This window comes from Trachemys scripta, chromosome 7 (genome assembly GCF_013100865.1).
Source record: "Trachemys scripta elegans isolate TJP31775 chromosome 7, CAS_Tse_1.0, whole genome shotgun sequence".
Classification (NCBI taxonomy): domain Eukaryota; kingdom Metazoa; phylum Chordata; order Testudines; family Emydidae; genus Trachemys; species Trachemys scripta.
In genome coordinates this window covers 58,495,718-58,513,107 of record NC_048304.1, presented here as the reverse complement: position 1 = coordinate 58,513,107, position 17,390 = coordinate 58,495,718, and positions in this window count along the sequence as shown.

Here is a 17,390-nt window from a genome sequence, read left to right as displayed (position 1 = left end):
ACAGATCCCAACAAACCACAGAGAGGTTTCCAGAGGTTTTGGGTCAGGGGAGGGAGCTATGTCACAGAGAGCATGATCCCTATGTCTGTGCCCACTGCCCAGCAGAACCTGCTGGCTGCCTCCCAATCATCTCTGGCCATGGAGGCGAAGGGAAGATATGGCTCCTTGTTAAAGGGATTGCATTGTCACACACACAGCTATAGGGAAGGTTGCTGTAGTGCTCTCCTGTTACTTCCTGGTATGACTGTGTCTTCTGTAACACTGCACTCTCTCTGCATGAGGGATCATCAGGGAATGGGGATTGATTGGGAATCTCAGCTAGTATCTCATTAGCCCATTTTCACACCATCCCACCTCTAGCGTCTCTCCAATGCAACATGCCAGCTTTGTTTGCTTGTTGCTCAGTGACTGAAATATCCAAAGATCAGTGGCAGACAAAATCTCCATATACTGCAGGAGTGGATGCCAAAGCCTGTGAGTGACAGCTATGGCTGTATTCATACACTACAGAAAAGATGGTTATGTGAAAAAATGGGAAGCGTACCGTCTGTATATAAGAAACAGGCTTGTTGGGGTAAGTCTTGTACTGCCTGCTGGTGCTGAAAGCATCCAGCAAGTGAAACTCTTTAGAAGTTGAATAATTGATTAAATGCACCACCTTGTGTTCTGTCTCAGCATAACAGCACACTCTGAGATAGTCACAGCAGGGCAACCTTCTAGTGTCTGTAGTATAAAGGTTCTTATCTTGCTCTCATCACCATGGTATCTGAGGCCCAGATTCACAAGGATGGGTAGATCCATGAATCTGGGGAAGATAGGTGCCCTTCCCCTAACTGATTTTTAGGGTGTGATCCTGTGGGTGGCCTCTGAGCATACCCACTGGATCTGAGCTGCAGAGAAGATAGATGTTCCTCCACCTATCTTCTCCTGGTGCATGGATCACTCTGGGGCTTAGGCAGGAGATGGGCATCCGGGCGCCTACAGGGAGCAGCAGCGTGCAGGCCCAGAGGCAGGAATTTAGGCACCCAGGAAACTTGTATCCTGAAAATGCAGGCACTGAGTGAGTTTAGGCGCCTACAGAGTTAGGCGAGAGTTTTGTGCATTGCAGTGATGCCTAAATTGGGACTTGGGTGCCTACGTACCTTTGTGGATCTGGGCCGGACCTCCTTCTAGTAGTGCATTGAGCAATGTGTCTAACATCTGGCCCATGGGGTTTGTTCTCTCTCATCCTCTCCCTGCAGGAAGAATTATGTGTGCAGTGGGGTGGCTTATTGGGGTAGGGTTTTGGTTTGTGGGGAGGGGGTATTTTAAATGTCCATGTGGCTCTGGGTTTATGTGAGAGAAGGCGTGTGGAAGATGTACACCTGGCATTTGTTGCAGAAGGTGGGGAGATCTGGGATGATCCTTCTTTCCTGGGAGAGTCCGTTCTGCAGTCTGGGACTAGCCAGGGCTGCCCAGAGGATTCAGGGGGCCTGGGGCAAAGCAATTTCAGGGATCCCTTCCATAAAAAAAAGTTGAAATACTATAGAATACTATATTCTCATGGGGGCCCCTGTGGGGCCCAGGGCAAATTGCCCCACTTGCGCCCCCACCCCACCACCGGGCAGCCCTGGGACTAGCCCCTGAGAAGGCTCTGTCTTCTGCCCAGGCGAGCTTTACTCTTGTGGTAGAAAGTTCCACTGTGCCTGAGGAGCAGCATTATCGACCATGAACTTATGCCAGAGCTATAGGCTTTCAGATACCCTGGTATGCCTTGAAGATAAGGACCGAGACCTTGAACTTGACTTGATAGTGAGAGACAGTCTCCTCCTTGACCTTTTGACCCCCTCCCCTTGAGAGATAAAGGTAAAGGAGCTTCTGCAGAGGAATTAGAGAGAGGAAAAGAGGGCTAGAGGAATAGTGTTGAGTGATGGAGAGGAGCCAGACCTCTATGGATGCTTATCAGGCATCGTGGACAGGAGGTGGGGCAGGGTTTATCTGCTGGCAGAATGGAGGTGAATAGAAGGACAAAGTTACACTTTAATTGAAAACTGGCTGTTTTTTCTAAACCAAATTTTTTTTTGCAAAAAAAGTGTGGCTGCTATTGAAACTTTTTGGTGGCATTTTTCATAAGTTGAAGAACGGTTAGTGCCATTTGTCATGTACAGAAAGCCACGCTTTGCTTTCTGATAACCCTTCCAAAATCAACATTTCTGTGTTTTTGTTTTTTTTAAACACACACACAAATTCATGAAATTCCCAAATTGGGGTCATTTCAAACCCTGCGAAACACGAATAACTTCAATATGTTTCATAAACTTTTGTTTCCATTATCTGAGCAGCTCTAGCATTGAGGGGGAGAGGAGGAAGAGGGCTAGGGTGGAAGACACTGACGAATAGAGAAAGAAGGACAAAACTCCATCCTGGTTGAAAGAAACCAAGCCTCTGGAGTCAATTCTGCCTCAACTAGCCCAGTGCCACCCCAGTGGTGCGATAGAATAACTGTCCTTGGAGTACGAACACTGGACTGCTCAGGACCTAATCAGCCCAACACTTTTGCTGTTCTCCCACCATTCCTTGCAAGTCCAAAAAAATACAAACAACTAAGGAGAGGATGTCTGCAAGGTCAGAACTGACTGCTGTCAAATAGAGATCTGTTAAATTCTCTGGAGGGGTTTTCAGCAGGTATGTGACTAGTCTATAGCAGAGTGTGATGATCTAATACAAAAAAGCTGCAGCCTAAGAGATGCAATGCAATGTGACAGCTTAACATTGCAAATACACACCAGAAAGAAAAGAGCCTAACAGTAAGGTGGTAGAACAAAGTTCATGGTTAGGGTTGGGCCAAAATACAGAGCTGAAATATAAATGCCTTTAAAACAAACCTTCCACCAAAATTAAATTCCTGGATCTGAACCTACCTCTGTGGGTCTGATTTGAGTTTGGATCCAAAGCCAAAGGGGACACCTGAACTTTCAAAATTTCCAACATTCAAGGTAGCAGAATTTTCTTAGAACGGCTCATGAGCTTGCAATAATCTCAAACCTCAACCTGGAACTGGTTCAGCCACAACCCCAAATTCTGAACCAGCCTAAACCTCATTTGGGTCCTGATCCAAACCTGGTGTCCTCAGCAATAGAGTTAATACTGATTGAGGAAAGCCGCCATCATTATTAATTGAGCACTTTGCAAGGGTCATAATTAGTGAAGGAAAAGCCCGGTTCAAACACCTAACTTCTCTTGGAAACCAGAGTAGGTGTGTTGTTCAGACAGTACAGGGATGAGCACAGGAGAGAGAGAGAGATCTTGTTCTCCACGGCTTTGTCTAATCTAGTCTTAGCTGACTCAAATGCTGCGACCACCACCACCTTCTTTACATGGGAGCTATTTCCTGATATTGAACCATCCCTTCCCTTTGCTCACTACTATCCCATTATTGCCAGATATACCCTGTTACAATATACTGAACTATTCCTCTCTCGCTTTCTGGCACTTACACCTGTCAAATACTTGCTGTTGATAAAGTGTCTTCTTTGTTTGCCCAAGGTAAACACATCTCCTTCTCATCATTAGTTTCTCAGAAGCCAAAGCTTCCAGCCCTTAAATCAGTCTGCTTGCCCGTCTCTGAAGTCCCTCTGGTACAGAAGTGCCTACAGCTGCACACAGTTTTTTCTGACTATGCTCAGACCTACATACTGCATTGTCAGATCTATTGATAGATGGGAAGGAGTTCAGGAAAGAACACAATTGAGCAGACAGCCAGGAGGAGTGATTTATAAGGAAAGGCAATGTGGCTTGTTTAGTGAAGTGACAGCCAAGAGGTGGCATGTTAAGTCTCCAAATAGCTGAAGGCATGGACATCAAAAATGAAGGAGAATTATCTAAGGTGGTAGCCAGAAATACAAGTAGCAGCCACCAGATGAAATTGAGAGGTAAATTGTAATAAATAGTATCTACCTCCTATACAGCACATGTCATCAATAGATCTCAAAGCACTTTACAAAGAAGGTCAGTATCATTAGCCCCTTTTACAGATGGGGAAACTGAGGCACAGAGGGTGAAAGGACTTTCCCAGGTGTGCTAAGTCCCAGGGCAGGGAACTAACCACTAGGCCACACTGCTTCCCTATGATGGGGTAGTCTGCCTAAGGGTCAGCTCATCCCAGTGACATGGCATGGCCCTTTAAGATTCTGGGAGGTTTTGATGTATCAAAGACCTAGGAAATACGAGGTATTGGTGGAGAGGAAGCAGTCCTGGAAATAAGTAGCTTGTGGAGAAAGTCAGATCCTGTTTGTTTAAGGTCCCGGGGCTAGGAACCTTGCAGAGCACTGAGCTGGGACAAGGGGGCAGGCATATATGCTGCTTCCTGCCTCGGAGCATCAAAGAAAGCTGCAGGAGATGACTTCCTGCTGAATCCTCTGAGCCTGAGGACTAACTGGGGAAAGGGACTAGCTGAAGGAGAAGTTTGCTAAGGCCCTGTAGCTGGCCTGAATTATAACCCATCCCCAGGGAGGAAGGCTGGAGACTGGCATCTCATGGAGAGGGATTGCTGGAGGCACAAGTTGGCTCCTGGAGGAACAGGCAAGTAAACCTATCAGGGCTTTCGTATGGACCTTGAGAGGGCAGGAACTGGAGCAAGTAAGCAATGAGTGAAGCTCTGTAAAAAAGTTGATAAACCAGCCCCCGCCCCCAGGGACAGATGTTCTGAACTAAGCAGGTCTGGCTGGCTGGCTGAAAGGACACTAAGGACAATGTACCTGCAGGGCTGCAAGAGGGTGTGTTTGAATGCAGTGCCCCCACAGAACTCCCCCTGGAGGCTGAATAGCAGGACAAACTGCCCGGCCATGAGTTCTATTAAGGCCATGGTGAGGCCCCTCCCCCCCTTGGGCAGTGGTGGGAGGAAACAACCCTGCAAGGACCCACACAGGCCAAAGAGGCACCAGCACTAGAGCCTGTTGTGCCCCCACTTCTCCTGCTGCAAGCATGAATCACAGTCTCCCCAGCAATCCTGACCCATGCCCCCTTCGATGCAATTACGTTTACAGAACCTTGTGGCATGCCTCTTGCCAGTTCGCCAGTGCTGTGTTTTGGTTCAAACACCACCATTGGGAATGCCCTCACCTCCTGGAGAGACAGCCCCAGTGCGACCGCACCCTGCCAGCCCCTTGCCTTCTTTGTATAAGCAGCTCCCACTCCCCTGGGCTCTCCTTTCACATGGGCTTCTCCACTGGCAGGACAAAATGAATATCGATAAGGTATTAGTAACACATTAGACTTGGATTGCCTGTTAAATGATGGGTACTCTCCATACTATGTCACAGTTGAAAGATCTTCATGTGGATGAGCATAGGGACTCATTGTTTTATGGATTTCTTGTCCCCCAGAGAGTATCTGATACCCCCGTGTAATGTCCCTGAGTGATAGATTTTGCATCTTGATTTTGGAGATAACTGACAGATCTGTCAAACAGCCAGTACCTGTAGGCAGGCAGCTCCCGATGGCGTGTGCATCTGGGGATGTCCCCGTGAATTCTTCACTAGATGGTGCATGAAATAGATGGTGCAGGACCAAGACAGCTGCTTGCTCACACCCCCAGGAGCTTTTGTTTCTTTCTTGTGGGTCCAGTTCTGCTACCCTCATTCACAAGACATAGTAGCCTCAGTGGAATCAGTGGGGCTATAGCAGGGTAAGTGAAAGATACTCCTCAGTAAGTAAGTGTAGCAGAGGCCAGCCCCCAGAGCCAAGCTCAGGCTGTATCTACTCAGTGGAACTGCCTTTCAGCTATGCCATCTCAGTCTGCCCTGGATCTGAGGTTCCCTGAGTGTCCCAGATGATGCTACTCTGAGCAGTCTGAGGTGACCTAGTACAGTCATGTTTGACATGGATGAAACTATACCTGGCAGTCACGGAGCTAATACCGCAGTGATTTACAAGGGGGTGTCACTATTGGACACACAGGAGAGTGGGGGTGCATACAGACAAAGTGGCTGGCCTGAGGTTTTACAGCTAGTCAGGGTGGCAGAGTTGGGAACAGAGCCCAGGTCAAAGCACCTGACTGTGTTGCCCTGTATCTAAGCACTTAACTGCCCTCAGCACCCAGGACCGGAGCCCCTGCACGCATCAGCTCTTTGGAAATTAATAATACTGTACATTGATTTGGCACTTTTGATCATAAATCACCCCAAAGGGCTTTACAGACAAGAATGGACGTGCACCCTGCATGCAGGGATTGCTTCGTCTACTGCCAGGGGGTGAAACCGGAACAGCACTGAACAGCCGAGCTGGTTGAAAATTTTCCCATGGAACAACTACATCAAAAAATGCTGATTCAAAATGTTCCACAGGAACGTCTCGATTCCACTGAAATTTTCTATGGGAACTGGGCAGGCTGACCAGCCAAGCAACCTACTTGCCTGCTTTCCTGCCAGTTCACCTGCCCACCCACTTCCCTGGGCTCTCCAGCTCCCTGGCATCCCACTGCAGGCTCCTGGGTTCTTAGGCTCCCAAACAGCCCACCTGGCAGTCTGCCAGCCTCCCTGGGCTTCCTCCACAGCCCACCTGGTTGGCTGCCAGGGCTTTCTGAGCACACCAAGGCTTTAATGGTCACAGAGAGGAGTCACAATCTCAATTCTAAAACCCCAACCACAAGCCAGCGTCTTAAGCACTCGGCCAGGGGAGCGACTGCACACACTCTATGGAAGAGTCCCAGATTATCCTGCTGAACACAGCAGGGTTGGGGCTGTCTGGGAGTCATTGATGGCTCCCTGATTCTCAGGGAGGATCTGCACCTATGGGCTACTCCAACTTCTACCAGCTAGCCACGGTCCGTAGAGGGCCCATGCACTAGCTGAGCATAGCCACAGTGCAGTATGCTATAGCCACGCCCCCCACATGCACCCTATACCAGATCCAAAGTGTAGGGAGAGTGGTACAAGGGCTGGCTATGCCAGCTGAGAGCCCACTGGTGCTGGGGGAGTTCTTAGCAAAGGAGCTGGAATGGAACCACAGATCTGATCCTGAATTACCAACACCACTTTCGGCAACACTCTGGGTTTTCCTTAGAGGACTCACCTCTGGTTCCAGACCTGACCTCACTTCTGTTGTGAAAGATGACAATACACAGTCAAGTGGCTGGCAGACACTGGGGATAGATTTGGCCCATTAAGTATTTCCGCTGCTGTATTTACACCAGAGGTAAATTTCACTCAGTGATCTACAGCCAGTCTTGTTTCCATGACTTCCTTGCTTTCTCTCAACAGTGAGGGGATGAACGTAGCCTGCAATGAAAGGCAATGATCGCAACCACTAGGCCAAGTCCTGTTCTGAGTTAGCAGTGGTGTAAACAGAGTAACTCCACTGAAATCAGTGGAAATTAAACCAGTATAAATCTGATGTGTGAGAGAGGAGAATTTGGCCCTCCAACTTGCTGCCCACTTTTGGCTTTCAAGAGACAGAGCACCACATGGAGCTGGTGTGGGTTACATTTTAAGTGTTCAGGGAGCAGGAGAAGTTGGCAGATCTCCTTTGAGAAGGAGAAAAAAGGACAGAAGAGAAGACAAAATGTTAAGCCCAGAACTAGACAATACTTTGGTTTGCAAGGGAAATTTCATGCAAGGATCTCATTGAACTTTCCAAGCAATTACTTAAGACCCACTACAGCCCTATGGAATAGATGAACATTACCACTCCCATTTTACAGGTGGGGGAAACTGAGGGGGTCGTGACTTGCCCAGGATTTCCCAGAGAGTCAGTGGCAGAACTGGGAATGGAATCCAAGATTTGAAACCCAACCTAGAGCTGGGAAGTCAACTGCTTCTCCCTGATTTTCAGTCCTTTGCACAGATCAAAAGCAAACTCGCAATCTACTGGTTTTTGGTTTTGCTTGATGTTTTTTCTAATGCTAGGCTCAGTTGGAGGGGAAATGATTTCATATGAAGCCCAAGAACAATTTGTCTGTGTTAAGACATAGCCCTGTCACTGAAACATTTTAAAGTCATCATATTTTCTTGACTTCTCTCATAATTTAGATCCCAAACCAGGTAGGCCAGCCCCTCTCCCAAGGCAGAACACTAGTGCAGATATTTCTTCTCTCTTTTGTAAATGTCTACACTTCCCAGTTCTTGCATTTCATTTACTCCCGTTTGCTAGGAGAACATCTTGGGGTGGCCTGGGAATTTTTCAGGTTGTTCCCTGAGAGATGAGTACAAACACTTTTTTTTTTCCCCCTAGAAAAGGGAAAAAACAAAATAGTTAATTCATTTTCTAGATCCCTGACTTTCCAGTGTTTGGCCTTAAGATGTCGCTACTAGCTCTTGGAAACAGCCTGACTTCCTACATTTCATTTGTGGGCTTAGTGAAATAGCATGCCAGAGGCAATCCTAACGGGCGCTCCCCCCTCCTCGGCCCTCATAGGACTTGTCACCATGAAAAAGAGAATAGGGGCAGTTTACTTATTTATTATAGGCTGATAGCACCACCTATTAAGTTTGCTCGATGCTTCCCATTATAAGACCCCGTTTTCAGTTGCTTATAACTTTTTCAAACTTTAACCATTTGGGCTGAAGTTTTCCATGCCAGGTGTCTACCTCAGGCTGAATTGTTTTGGATAACTTCAGCCAAAATGGTTCCGCTCCTGCCAAAAATGAAGCTAAGAAAAAATACATTGTTTCAGCCATGCTATAAGCTTCTGGTGACTTTTTCTTTGAAAAGCTCTAGCATCTCTTTACCTTGGAACAGGGACCTGACATTTGGTAGAAGGCGACATTTGTGTCAGGGCTGGGCCTTTTGCTGTCACTGTGAATGTCTGCCCAAATTTGGCCGAGTTACAAGCCTGGGGGAGGGGGGAAATGTAGTTTTCACATGCTCAATTGACTTAGATTTTAGTAGGTAAATTCCCCTAAGATTCCATCTGCGCTGGGCATGCTTCAGCAGAGGGCTGCAATTGCAGTTCTGGGCTGCTGAGGGCCTTGCTGGGTACAGGGTCATGCACCTGAACAGAGAACAGGGAGGCTGGCTCTCCTCCACTCTTAATGACCCCTCTGCTGGGCCCAAGCAGTGCAGAGGAAGGAGCTGCCTGATTTGAAAATGGATGGGACAAGAGCCACATCTGCAGTGGGGTCAGAGGGAGTAGCATGTCTGGTGAAGACGTTCTATGCCGATATGACAGGGCTCTCCCACCGGCATAATTACTCCACCTTGGCGAGACGCAGAAGCTATGTCAGTGGGAGAGCGTCTCCCACTGACACAGCGCCAGTGTAGACAGCACAGAACTTGCATCACTCAGGGAAGAGGGGGGGCTTTTTCACACCCTGAACAACGTAAGTTAGATCGACTTAAATGGTAGTGGAGATCTGCCCTGAGTCTCACCGTTCTTCTGCTGTCAGCAAATATCTGTGAAACCCACGGGCAAAATGTCCTAGCCTCTGCCAGTGCTGGTCCATATAAAGGATGACAACCTACTACTGCTACCAATTACTTTGTTAGCTCATGTGGCAGAGGTCTGTGTGGTGGATTGAAAGGTCTCAACCTTGCTGATGATGCATGTGGGTGTCAATATAATGCCACATTCTGTCTTAAGTTTGCTTTTATAAAAACCTAGAAGATCTCTCACAAACAAGTCTATGTTAAAGATTGAGCAGTCAAACGCTGAAAAGTTAGCAAATACTAGAATTAAAGTTGTGTATGCAACCTTAATTCAGCCCCCTTGTGCATATGCAATATGAGGCAGTCTTTAATTACATCATTATGTATGATTTTTTCCAAATTAAGGTTGCATGGGAAGTGCCATTATTGCCTAATGTTTGAGTTCTTGGCTGTGTAACCTTGATAATATTTTTTAAGCTTAGGTTTTGTGTATATATAGTATGTAACAGGCAGTCTCTGCTCCATATAAATTAATATAATTGTCTCTTCACATTGGGGTTTTAGTAAGCATAAATTTAAAATAGGAAGGAACAGGTTTCTGAGAGTTTGTGTTTGAATATATACAAAACTATGAAAATCTGCCACCTGATTTTTTTGTTTTTATTAGTGGATGTTAACACTTGGCTACCCCCATTCTCTAACTACTAATAAAACTCTTAGAGGACAATAATATTGAAAAGAACAGGATTTGGAAAGCTGACAAAAAGGGTAAAGGTGAACTGATTGATCTAACTGGTTACTTTGTCACTGTAATAAATTAAGACTCCAAATCACCGAAGCACTTAAGCACTTAACTTGAAGCCCATGAGTAGTCATGCTGAAATTCAAACAGTGGTGATCACGTGTTTAAAGTTGCTTAAAGTGCTTTGCTGAAATGTGGCTTATTAACCTGTTATAAGGAACATGCACTGTTAGGGCCCGGATGAGCAGTGGCTGTATTAAAGAAATTATTATAAATCCCTCGAATTGGTCAGAAAATGCCAAAGATTATTGAAATTTCAGCAAAAAAGAGGGGGCGGAAAGCATATTACTAAGTTTTCCCAAACATTCCTTTCTTTTTTCCATCCAGTTGTGTAGAAATTTCATTGAAATTGGAGGAGGAAAACTCTCAGTTCTCTTCCTTTTTTCAACCAGCTCTAGGAAATGCCCCTGTGACCCATGATCCCAACTAATATTGGGCAAATCCAGCCACAAGTATTTAAATTTATCCATGAGGATGAAACTTGCCAGTTAACTTTGCTGATATTCACAAACACGTTAATTCCCATTCATAAACAGGTGAGCAAATTTTGTTTGCAAGAAGGTGCAATGGAAAGCAAAGTCATCCTGGATAAATTATTGCTCGTATATTTACACTGGCTGCACCTTCTGCAGTCATTTTGAAAACGATTATTCACACTGATTCATCAGATGATTTTGATTGTTTGCAGATAATGTGTGAACAAAAATGGGACTTCTGTTTATAGAGTGTTGCTAGATTTGTTTCAAATACTGTGGGGGAAATGTTTATATGACTGTGACGGGTTGAATCACAGAAACCCCCTTGGGAGCTGCCACCCGATGTGCAAAGACTACCCCTGCTTCTGTTTTCCCTGCCAGCTCAGGACTCCAGCACCCTGTCTTGCTGAGCCAGACACTCCCGTCTGGCTCCAGACACAGACCCAGGGTCTGAATCACTTGTCCCAAAGCTGCAAGTTTACCTGAAAACAGCTCGCAGTAGCGCGCTTGTCTTTAGCACTCAGATGCCCAACTCCCAATGGGGTCTAAACCCAGATAAATCCGTTTTACCCTGTATAAAGCTTATGCAAGGCAAACTCATAAATTGTTCGCCCTCTATAACACTGATAGAGAGATATGCACAGTTGTTTGCTCCCCCAGGTATTAATACAGACTCTGAGTAAATTACTAAATAAAAAGTGATTTTATTAAATACAGACAGTAGGATTTAAGTGGTTCAAAGTAGTAACAGACAGAACAAAGTAAGTCACCAAGCAAAATAAAATAAAATGCGCAAATCTATGCCTAATCAAACTAAATACAGATAATCTCACCCTCAGAGATGTTTCAGTAAGTTTTTCTCCGACTGGACACCTTCCAGGCCTGGGCACAATTCTTTCCCCTGGTACAGCTCTTGTTGCAGCTCAGGTGGTAGCTAGGGGATTCTTCATGATGGCTCCTCTTCTCTCTGTTCTCTTCCCCCCTTTATATATCTTTTGCATAAGGCGGGAACTCTTTGTCTCTCTGGGTTTCCACCCCCCCTCACTGGAAAAACACCAGGTTAAAGATGGATTCCAGTTCAGGTGACATGATCACATGTCACTGCAAGACTTCATTACTCACTTGCCAGCACACACATATACAGGAAGACTCACAGGTAAATACAGCCATCTGCAGACAATGGGAGTCATCAAGATTCCAAACCATCCTTAATGGCCCACACTTTACACAATTACAATAGGCCTTCAGAGTTACATTTTATATTTCTAGTTTTAGATACAAGAGTGGTACATTTATACAAATCAGATGATCACACTCAGTAGATTATAAGCTTTGTAATGATACCTTACAAGAGACCTTTTGCATGAAGCATATCCCAGTTACTTACATTCACTTATTACCGTATTTTCTCTAAAACTGTCTCAGTTACATTATATTGACTTATTATCAAGTTTTTATAAAACCATATCGACTAAACAACGTCACATGGGACTTCTGTTTATAGAGTGTTGCTAGATTTGTTTCAAATACTGTGGGGGAAATGTTTATATGCAAATAACTATTTCTTAAAAGCTAGCTGGAAAAGGGAATTTCTGTCCTACAGGAAACTCTGAAATGTTGATACTTGTTTTCATCCTGAATTGGGACAAAAACTTGAAATATCAAACTTTCATGGAATGAAAAGTTCTGGAAAAAATCTATTTAGAAATGTCTAAAATAGTGGACCTTATTAATCAAACTAAATGTTTTAACATTTCAAAACAAAATATTTCATTTCAAAATGTCAATAAAACAAAAGAATTCATTTTGAATTTGCGCTGTTGTTGGTCCCAGGATATTGTCCTACTACAATTGTAAAGTTATTAACTGCCCACTTTACCCTTGATTGGTCTCTTGCAACATGTGTTAAGTTAACTCCTTATGCTTAACAATCCGTTCCACCTTGTTTTTAGCTGTGACACTGTGGGTATGTCTACACTGCAAATAAAAACCGGAGGCTGGTCCCTGCCCGCTGACTTGGGCTGCGGGGCTGTTTCATTGCAATGTAGACTTCCAAGCTGGGGCTGCAGTCTGAGCTCTGGGAACCTCCCACCTCGCAGGGTCCTAGAGCTTGGGCCTCTGCCTGAGCCTGAAAGTCTACACTGCAGCTAAACAGCCTGGCAGTCCGAACTCCATGAGTTTGCATCAGCTGACACAGGCCAGCCAGAGATGTCTAACTGCAGTGTAGTCATGCCCTCTGAGTACCTTTCCCAGACCTGGAGAAGAGCTGTGTGTAGCTCGAAAGCTCGTCTTTCTCACCAACAAAAGTTGGTCCAATAAAAGATATTACCACCCCCACTCCACCCGTGTCTTTCATTTTGAATTGATATTTTGACTTAAAATGACTCTGTCAATATTGATCTGAAACAAAATTTTTCATTTAGATTTTCCTGACAGAAACATTAAAAATTTCATCAACATTTTCCTGTAGAAAATTTCAATTTCAACTATATCACATTTTCTGATGAGAAAAAATGTTGGTGAAATGTTTCAAACAGCTCTACTGTTCCCATTAACATTTACGGGGAGGGGGAGAATCATGAAAACTTATTTACTGTAGATTTTATAAAAACTTGTAGAAAATCCTTAAATTTGGGTCTAAACTACTTGACCCTCAACTTTATTTGTCATGCAGTAGCATTGAAGTAAATGGGTACATATTGTGCCATCAGTTTTTAAGCATAACTCCCCATTGATATAAATTGGAATTTATGCTTAAAAACCATTGGCAGCATATGTCCCAAAGTACATACAACCTCGCTGTCTCACCCTAATCATTCTTCTGTGTTCTCCAGACTTTCTCCACGGCCTGGTGGTTCTTTATCAGCTGAGCCGTGCACCTGATGTTCTAAGCAAGGCCAGGAAAGCACTTTATGTAGTGGAATCTTCATTTCTTAGCCTTTTAAATTATTCCTCTGTACTTAAAAGTACTGGCAATACATTCCATTTTGCCACCACCCAGTTAAAGGCCTGTGACCTGGCATGTTAAATCCACAATAGAGCTAAGTGGGATTTGAGTGCTGTGTCTGTTTTTGTTGGCCCCATTGCACAGGTGTGAATCCTAATCCTACCCTTAGAATCCAATCTTTCGGCCTGACCCAAATCACATTAGAGTCAATTGAAGTCTTTCCATTGACTTCAGTGGCCCTCTTTTATATCCCCATCATGGTGAGAAGTGCCCTGATGAGCAGACAGGCCTGGCAGACCCACAGCATGGCCAGCCCAGCTGTGGTCACTGTATTGTTTGTTGGGTCCCAGACGCGCCCCCCTCCCCTCTTCTCCCCACATGCATTTGGGGCCTAAGCATGTCCCTAGTTTGCCTATGTGATAATCCCCTCTGGGGGCAGGTGGGAAGCAAAATGTGATTGAACCAGCCCTGCTCACGAGTACAGCTGTTCCCATGGGATCTCCACTATTCCTGTCTCCCCAGCTGCAGCCACTCATCACTCACCTGGCAGCTTCCCTAAAAAAGGCAGTGGAGGTAGCAGCTGGCTGGTGCAGCCAGGTGAGACATGGAAGGCTTTAAGTAGGGGCCCAGTTTGCACTTCAGAACCTCGGGAATGGAAATTGACTGGACAGAAATTGGCCTGTTTGGAGGGGATGGGATCCAGTCTGGATCTCTTATTCCAGATCCAAACATCTCCAAGCCTCGGGGGGTTCAGACTTTTTTAGAGCTATGATGTCATCAACATCCAGCCCTGGAGCAACTGAGGATTGTAGACCCCCACACTTTTTAGTCTGTCTCCATTCCCGGTATGCCGCAAGACACACCATACAGGCAGTTGGATTAGGATGAACCATCAGATCTCGGCTAGATACCCAGCACAGTGACCCACCGTCAAGTGGAATCTCCCCAGGAAAGGGTGCAGGGTCCGCCACCCTGGAGCAGAGTACGAAGGTGATCTCATGGATCACCTCAAGGGAGCAATTTCATCTGCTGAATCAGACCTGGGTAACTCCCCCACTGAAGCCCAGAAGTGACGTTTCTGAGACTCAGCACCGAAGTGCGCCTGGGTGAACTGCCTGTGACGCTGTATAAATAGTGAACCGTGCCCATAAATTCGAAAGGCTGGGATTTGAAAAGAGCCTAAGGAGCGAGGCACCAACTCCAATTGGCTTTCAAATGGAATTGGGCACCTAACTTCCTCTGGTTCCTTAGAAAACTCCAGGTAGAATCTTTACATGGTTTAAAAAGAGGGTCAGCCTTTTTAAAGAGTGAATTCACTGACCCAACACAGCGTACAGAATGGTTGTCTCTTCCCTGGCCGCCAACTACTGCTAGAGCTGACTGAACTATTAAATGGGAACAATTTATTCACTGGGTTTGGCCCTTTTCATTCCAAGGCCTATGCACCACCTAAGATCTCAAAATAGAGCTTAACTGGGATTTCACATTGGCTTTATGCTGGCCCCATGCATGAGGCTGAGTGTTACCCTTCATGAATTGTCTATTAACCGATCTTGAATTTTATGAATTGGTTTGTTATTTCTAAGTGTAGGATGAAGGCTTTTTGTGCACGTATTTGAGTCTCTGGTGGTTTGCAAACTATTCAAAGCAAGTTGTCCAGAGTATCTGAAATTCAATATTTGAGCTGTGTTTCTGGCCACCTCAGTTGCCTGGTCTGGTTCTGGTTACCCTGTTAAGCTGGGATAACCCGACCTTTATGAACACAACTGCCTGACTACATCTTTGGGGTGGGGAAACAGCAGGTCTAAGAACTGTCTGTTAGCATTTTAAATCTTTTCTGTCCCCTTTTACATGAAAACAAAAATCTGGCTAAATACATGGACCTTAACTTTTAAAATTATGGAGTTCTCTGGCTGAGGGAGAGAGAAAGCTAGAGCCTTGATTTATTCCCAGGCAGAGAGCAGGGAGGGGGTGAGGGAGAGAGAAAGTTACAGACAGTTCCTTGAGTCACTTAATTGAGAGTCCTAGGGCTCTGGCCAGCATGGTTTGGAAAGCTACATACAGCAACACAAGTCACTTTGTATACTTGCCAGCTGCACAGAGTGAATTCACTACTATGCACCATTATTTGTAGCTTGCATTCTATCAGGCAGATGACTGTATGGTCCCAGGACCATCTGCACAATTCCACAGAGTGGTTTTCCTCAAACATTGACTCTCCTCTGTCTAACTGGCCCATACATCTGGGTAGTACCAGGAACAAGCGCAGAGTGTCTGCAGGAAAAAGACCTGTCTGCTGTTTGCGCATCCTGCCACCACCCACCCTACTCCCCCTCTCCTTGCTACTCATGCTGAGGGATTGCTCAGTTGTTTGCATGAAAAAGATCACTGATTTTCTCATTCTCCTGCTCCCAAACAAATACAATAAGTATATACTGGGCGGGCAAGGTGAGCACTTCATTCCAGGACCAAGATCCTTGCTCTCACATAGATAAGTACATTCACTCACTAGACAAACTGAGACTGGAATGAAAATGTACATTTTTAATAATGAGAGTAATTAACCATTGGAACAATTTACCAACGGTGGTGGAGGATTATCGCTGACAATTTTTAAATCAAGATTGGGCATTTTTCTAAAAGATCTAGTCTGTTCTAGGAATTATTTTGGGGATCTTCTCTGGCCCGCCTTATACAGGATGTCAGACTAGAATCACAATGGTTCCTTCTAGCCTTGGAATCTATGAATAGCTAGATGCACACAAACATTCACACAAACAAAAATCAGTTTCATGAATATTCAGAGAAAAAAATGAACAAAAACGGTGCTAACAAGGTTAGATTCAACCAAAATTTGTAACTGGTGAAAATGTTCACAAACCATTTCCTTTCACTATTCATGCAATTATAATCCACTTTATAATCATCTTTTTTTTTTTACATGAAAAGGAATTTCATCCTATCGGTTTACAAGATTTTTAAGCCACATTTGTGTTGAACGATATTTTTAATAACCAAGAGCTACCAAAGATACCAGGATTAATATTGGGTTGGCTGTACATCTGTTCCTTTTTGAAAGTTCTATACACAGGTATTATATCCTTAGCATACAAATGTACTTTGAATATTATAAATGATTCTCGTTTTCCGATTATGATGGGGGATATCTGAAAGCTAACATCACTCACTTTTAGGTGTCTAATACTGAAGCGATGGTTGAGGTGAATACTACTATGTAATGTGAAGATTTGGTGAACAAGATAAATAGTGAGTTTAAATTACTATGATGCACAACTTTTATTTTCCTATGAAAGATTTCTTTGCAAGAAGCTATGAATATGACTTAAAATCACTTATGATACAACATTAGCTTTTTCCCGCATGATATTCTAAATAACTTGTAAAATAAGCAGTGCATCACAGGGTCATGGGGACATAATTGTACTTGTATTAACAAAAGTATAATTACAAACATAAAAAAATCTACATATAATATGCTAAGATTTTAGCTAGCCATTTTCTTTAAAAATTAATGTTTTCCTAGTCTCTTTTTAAAATATATTACATTCAAATAGCAGAATAGTGTATATTTTGACTTTGCATTCATGTAATAGCAATAATGCTCAATCCTCTTTTTCTATAGGATTTTGGTTCCATTTTGCAACATATATTCATTGCCTTGAAATACTGTAAGTCACTTAAATCCAATCTATTTTCTCTTAATGATCCAGTTTTTTAATTTGATTTAGTTGCACACACAAAAGGCTGACCAAAAAAATCTCAATATTATTCTCACAGTCTTCATATTGCCTAGAGAAAAATC